Source organism: Oculina patagonica, unplaced genomic scaffold (assembly GCF_052425735.1).
Source record: "Oculina patagonica isolate OP01 unplaced genomic scaffold, crgOcupat unplaced1082, whole genome shotgun sequence".
In the NCBI taxonomy this organism is placed as follows: domain Eukaryota; kingdom Metazoa; phylum Cnidaria; class Anthozoa; order Scleractinia; family Oculinidae; genus Oculina; species Oculina patagonica.
Genome location: NW_027557064.1, coordinates 1 through 6986, shown reverse-complemented (window position 1 = coordinate 6986; position 6986 = coordinate 1). Strand labels below are relative to the sequence as shown.

General features: G+C 39.7%; 1 non-coding gene across 1 annotated transcript; it reads left to right on the top strand.

The window, feature by feature from the left end:
- Positions 1–244: 244 nt before the first annotated feature.
- LOC144639582 (small nucleolar RNA U3) lies at positions 245–465 on the top strand. The gene has a single exon (XR_013568176.1). It is a non-coding gene; the product is annotated as a small nucleolar RNA U3 (small nucleolar RNA).
- The last annotated feature ends 6521 nt before the right edge of the window (positions 466–6986 follow it).

The following is a 6986-nucleotide window of genomic DNA, read 5'->3' as shown; positions in this document are numbered from 1 at the left end:
TTGGTTGTGTGTTGTTAAAGTGTGGTCTTTTAATGTCTACGGCAACCTTTATCAGCAGCAGGGAGTTGCTTTCTGTGAGAAAAAAACCTTTCTGATCCGACTAAAAGGAGTTTTCAAGAGTTAGAGTGAGAGTTTCATCGATTTTTGCCGGTGCGCATGCGCCCGGTCATTTACGTTTACAATTCTCCCACATGCGTGCGAGTTACGGCTTATATGACTTGTCCAAATTCCACCATCGAAAGTTAAGACCGTACTTACTAGGATCATTTCTATAGTACGCGTCCCGTCTTTGCATCCTAACAAAGACAACACCATCAACTGTGATGACGATGCGAAGTGTTCACCTCTGAGCGCGAAGCACGTCGCCGACTTTGTCTTTCATGGCAATCTGTCGGCGGCGATTGATGACCGTTCCTTCTCCTCCTTTAGTGTGGAACTGGAGGAGGTGATCGCATTCTGAGCGGTTGATTTTTTTAATTTAACTGAGAAAAGAAATCTTTTAGAGTTTCCATGCGAATGAAATAGAGATTTCGCTGACAGTTTCCCGAATTTCGTTATCTTTAAGTCGGGTCACGATTTAGTCACACAACTTTCGCAACGAAACATGTCTTCGCTTGAATACTCTAAGTTTTTTTCGGCATGTCGCAATATAAACTGAATCGATCAATAAGAAACAACTTGTGTTGATTGTATCTCGTGGTTTGGTAGCGAATCGACGTTTTTGACGGTCGGTTAAAAACGAAAATCTCTTATTGCGAAATTTAAATACCCGACATTTAAAAGCCACGTGCGTTGCAGTTTGGCTGTTGCATTTTTGTCGCCAATTAAATTTATACATTGAATCTTTATCTACGAGCTTACATTAATCGAAAAGAAGCGTTTGTATATTTAATATCTTTAACTAACAGTTTTATTTTTGGTTGTGGCGAAGCAATGTCGCTTATATTTAAATGTTCGGTTTTCGTCCGTAATTTACAATTCAAATGTAACTCAATAGGTGTCAGCATGACAACTGGTGTTTCAGTGATGTCTTGCGTGACAACTAGTGCGTGACTATAAAGAATTTATTTATTGCCTTAACTGTTTAACGATTTGAAAATAAAATAAAAAAATAAATAAAAAAGCGGGTATTAAAATATCCTGGTTTCTGAAAAGATAAAAGCAAAGAGACGAGAAAGAAATTGCATAGCTTAAACGATTCTTGCTTCGTTAATACGGTATACCAAGCGGTTGTAAAAATAATTTGTGTACATACTTTTTTTTGTCGAATATTACGGGCCCTGCGAAAGTTTGTTTATTTTATCCTTCCTTCAGTTTGATTGAAGAAAACGGAAGAAACAGAGTCTCCAAGGCCATAATAAAAAGTCTAAAAATGCTGTTCTTGAGAGTTTATTTTCTTCAGTCCTTTTTAAGAAAATCGCACAGCATTGTTGTAAGGACACTCATATTAATACTGATCTGGGTATGGGTAGGTAAACCAGTTTTTTAATTTTGTTATCCAGGTATGCCAACTCCAACAATCTTCTCGGATAAAGCTTGGACAGCCAGGCATGTGGAAAATTCAGCACACTATCTTAAAATTATTTTCATTTTCGCAGACTGACTAGTCGGACAAACGGACCTCTCCATTTTGCATTTCTTTCCCCAGTGCTCCGCAATTGTGAAAATCTTCTGAACTGAAGTAAGGGCAACGTACCGGTTTATTTATGATCGAACGATAATTTTCGATCAGACCGGTCCGCCGATTAAAGGAGAACGCCTCCAGAGTGGAGGTGGCACGAAATAAACCGGTCGGACCTAACCGAAACGGACCTTTTTATTTGATATCCGACCGAAATTTTCGGAACTTTCGGTCTACTGGAAACCACCCGTCCATTTGGGACGTTTACATGTCAATCTCATTTCTTCCGCTTTACCCACGCGTCGTGGCACTCAGCCCCCGCTCGCTCGTTTTACTCTTAAGCTCCTGGAACTGCCCGCTACACAGTTTAACCACTTTTCTCCTATTATCTACATATATATATATATATTTTTTAATCCTCTGGAATTGCTCGTTGATCATGAAGACTGCGTTCGCTTTAAATTTTAACCTTTAGTTATTGTATTTTTCAGCGGTGGAGGTGGTAACTTTGTCCTGTCGACAAGCTGTGTAGGATTTACGTCAATTCTTGGTGGATGCGCTGCGATGGTGAAAGACTGATACGGAGCATTTTATAGCATCGAGGAAAGCAAGTGAGTTCCTTTAATGGTTTTAGCGAGGTTCCGTCGACTTTTGAAAGTACTTATATATTAACTTAGTACCGTAAAATTCCGGTTATAAGCCCCCCCCCCCCCCGCTTATAAGCCCCCCCCCGCGGTTATAGGCCCATCTACCTGGAAACGAAAAAGTACATCCGATTATAAGCCCCCCGGATATAAGCCCCCCTCTACCGGATGACAGTACTGAACAGGGCTAAATGTTGCTTTATTATGCGTTTTTAACTTAAAAACGTGTTTCGATCAACACTCCCGAGGCGCGTTTCGAAACGTTTTTTTCATTCTGCTTATAAGCCCTCCCGGATATAAGCCCCTCCGCTTAAAAGCCCACCGAAGAACCCTTACGAAGTTGTATAAGCCCAGGGCTTATAACCGGAATTCTACGGTATCTGATTTTCATTGCATCAAAGTGTATTAGCAATTTGGTGTGCATGACAGTATTGCACAGAAATCTGTTTAACACTTACGGCATGCTAAGAACGCCCAAAATCAGCTGAAAAGCCCCAGTGGGACACTTACAAGGGAGTCATGAAAAACCGAGGCAGTTAAAAAAAAAACTGCAGTCAGTGCCTAAATATAGGTTAATATGCCATCTTGCCTGGAATGTTCCAAGTTTGCGAAAAATAGGCAATATAAGGTGCGTTCCATTAATTCCGATAGAATGCTCTGTCGCCAAACTTTAATTTAAGGCTTCTGCAACAATATAGACACCATTGTGGAAGATGGCGTAGATTATCAGATGAGAAATATTATTTCTGTTGCAGCAAATCGGGCAAAATAGCGTGTGTACCTTTTTCGCGCTTGCCAACAGGTTTTAGTAGAAACTCAGCTGTTTTCTATTGGAAATCCGCGAATCTGATTGGTTCTCCCACTGTTATTCGCCGATAGAAAACAGTCGCGCGCGCGAGTAGCTCTTTAAGCGGTAAATTTTCTTGATTTTTGTCAACAAAGTGCACAATATTGTAAGTTTTGGACTACAATCCTTTAGAGTTTTTATTAAAACAATTAGATTATTTGCCCTCGCTTTCCACGAGCGATAGTCAACTCGGCTGCGCGTCGTTGACTATTTGCTCATAGAAAACTCGGGCTTGTAGTCTAATTGTTAATTATGTTTCTCTTCGAGTTCCGAGTGGTTCAAGCCGTTTTTACCCCCACATGTAAGCCCTACATACGGCAGTTCGTGTTTTTGCAGCATTATGACAGCTCGGCGGTGCAGTAGTATGATTATGTGACAATGATCCCAGTGCCAATCTTTACTACCTTTATATTTGTGTGCTGCACAAAATGAAAGCGCGGGAAACCGTGCAACCAATGGAATACGCAGGAAAGCATATAACCAATGGAAAGAACTGGAAACCATGTAATCAAAGGAAAGTGCGAAAACCACATAACCAATGGAAAGGGTGGGAGAGCATGTAACCAATGGAAAGGGTGGGAGAGCATGTAACCAATGGAAAGCGCGGGAAACCATGCAACCAATGGAAAGGGCGGAAAAGCATGTAACCAAAGGGAAGCGCGGGAAACCGTGCAACCAATGGAAAGCTGGGTGAAGCATGTTACCAATGGAAAGAGCGGGAAATTGTTTTGATATTTTATCAATCCTTTCCACTGGTACGGTCACATTTGTATCGAGTCCTGAAAGGAGAATTTGTGAGTTGACATACTCGTCTGCTCTTTTCTCCGCAGGATGAACTTCGTTATTGCGACTTATACAAACTCTGATGTCACGGATGCCAACAAGTTCCAGGACTCGCTTGAAGAGAGCTTTAGGGAAATGAGGCGTCTTCTACTCACTTCTAAGCTGTAAAATACAAACCTCTGGAAGCTAAAATCTTATATCAGGGACCACGGAGCCGGGGGAGGGGGCTCGGGGGCTAGGCTCCCCCAATATTTCCGAAAAAATAAAGACAAGACTTTCAAAGAGAAGAGTCTCTAAACCCCACTTGTCAGACCTCCCCCACCCCCCCTCCCACCCCCGGTGGAAAAATGTTCCGCGGTCCCTTCGTGTCTATACCACAACAAGTCAAGTTTTACATTTTGAATATACTATGCTTTTTTTGAAATGACCTTATAATTTTTAAATGTAAAATTTTATTTATCGCAGAGTGTTGCGATTGCGGTGTTCCATTCACTGGGGTAATCGGTAATATAAGTATGCACCGAATTATTTTAATTATGAATAAAAACAACAGAAAACACTGTCGGCTCGCGGTTTACGTCCTCAAAAAAAAAATGGTTGTCGTTGGCTTTGTCCTTTTGCAGAAGACGGCAAAAAGAGGTACCAAGATGTACCAGTAACGCACGTAGAGAGGCATTCCACTGCCTTTAAAAAATATTGTTTTGTATAACGAAACGACCGAGAGAGCGCGGAGTCTCAATCTAGTTCCCACGGTCTTAATATTCGCCTCTCCCACTCCGCCCCGCTCCCGTGCCTTCACTACAGTAAAAAGGCGTTCTTGACGGTACTTTGTGTCCAGATGGCTACGTTGTACTGCAATAGAAAACGTCTAGTTTTTTAGGAAAATTTGATCCCAAAATTCTATAGATACAAGAATCTTGTTCTCGGTCAAGATTCTCCTATACAGATTGACTAGGCTCGGTTAATAAGAACTAAGTAAAACTCTTTTTTCCGATTAAAACGGCTTCGTTCTAGTGATGTCACGATGTTTTGCAGAAACATGGAGAGCAGTCATGTAGCCCTTACTCTCTCCTCCGCAGAGGTCTCTTTCGTGTTTCGGGCTGGGAAATAGGGAGAGGAACGGGGAGAGGTGAAAAGTAAGCGCGCGGAGCCTGGAGAGAATCGAAACGAAAGCGCGCGGGGCACCTATTTTTCATTTTTCGTGTTTTCGCCTTCCTCCCCCCGTGTTTTTTCGCCTTCCCTCACGAAAGAGGCCTCTGCGGAGGAGAGAGTAGCCCTTACCGTTCGATAGGACTTCTACTGAACTGAAGAAAGTACTGTGGGTTGGTTAGGGACTGGGAACGAGGTGGTAGTGGTTGTACGGGATTTTCTCGTTTTATTAAAACCTGTTTTTTATTTGGTCCTTTTCCATCTAAAGATTCCAGATATATAGGCTAATGTCAAGGTTATCGGCGTTTGATCCGTGGCCAATTGTACACAAGTTTACTCAAGTGATCAGTGATATGTCGATTTTGCGAGGCGAGGGTTCTAACCTTGGCGAAATTTTAATTAATTTGTCTGTGGTTTGATGAGAGACCAAAAGTTACATCCGTCTATTGTGTTTACTTGACATAATTTGGTCACGTACTGATTACAAGTTTATAATAGTCCATGGAACATTGATCATGAGTTCGACTGCATCAAATATAGTTGTTGTACACTAAGTCATCATTAGTTTGATCTCATGGGAATCGTTGAGAAACAACTTGTTTAAATCACTTGCTAACTTACATTACAATTCAAATACAAACTTCATTCACACTATAAATAAAACGGAACAAAATACGAAATTGAAATCAAATTAAACCATGAATTAATTAGAAGATGACTGCAACTCAGCACTTAACATTATGCCAGAATTCTCCAAGTACTGGGTACTATGTCATTGAACACATCTTATACGATAAAGATGCATATTAGTAAAGTAAAGCGTACATTAGTATAGAGGTAACGGTGTAGTACCAAGAAACGATTTGCTCAAATTTTGTTTATTAGGAAAAGGATATTTTGAAAAATCAATACACTTAATATATTCAGATACATGCATCCATTTCATCCGCACAAAGTGTCAAGTAGCAGAGTAGAGTTTGGCATCAATATCATTTGTTTACACTTCAGAACTCTTGATATAGCTATCAAGTTTTTATCGCACCTTCTATTCAAACTATTGCATTAAAAATATTGGTTTTGCCTTAGCATTTGCATTATAAAACAGAGGGAATATGTTTTTACCTTCAATTTTCAAAACAGAGTCAGTACTGTTACGACACTAAATCTGAAAAAAGTTACCTTATAGTTCAATAAATGTTACTAATAAACTATGTAAACACTGTATAAAGAGAAAGGTTTTCTATAGTTTTATCAGTTAGGTTTAAAAATAATTTTTAATGTCGTGATTCGTGCAAAATAGCTGCGATTATATATTTTTTTCTCTGTCAGTATAAAAGGAAGCAATTATACTGTCCTTAATTTAAACAATCGATAAGACAAAACAAAAAAGTCGCCAAAGAAAGCGATGTCGCCAAAACAATTTCTGTTACTTAATTAAAATGACTAATTTACAAAAGGAAAAGGCGTTCTCTAAAATTTATTTTATATTAACGTGGTTGCACGCGATGGACAGTTACAAAATTGGGACCCCACGATTATTTGTAATGGAATTGTCAGCCGCTATATGAAAGATCAGTGGTATTTGGTTTATATTAAGTTGAAGAATTAATTACATGTACGTTTAGTTTATTTTCAAAATGAACTTTGATGAATATTGACTAGTAACCCCGGTCACGAGATAACATGAGAAATTCTGGTAGGAAAATGGGTCATTAATAACTTTTGAGTTTCAAGATTGTCAAAACCTTATCCTTTCATGATCATGCGCCAAGTCCGGCTAAATTCAAGATGAAATAGAAAAATCTCAAATTTGCGATAACAAACATTACAAAGGAAATAGCACCACGCTTTCCGGCTGTGGTACATTACACTATCTGCGGCTATAAAGTAGCTTTCACTTGGATGTTGAATTACGGCGGACTAAAGTTTCTTAACCTTAGAA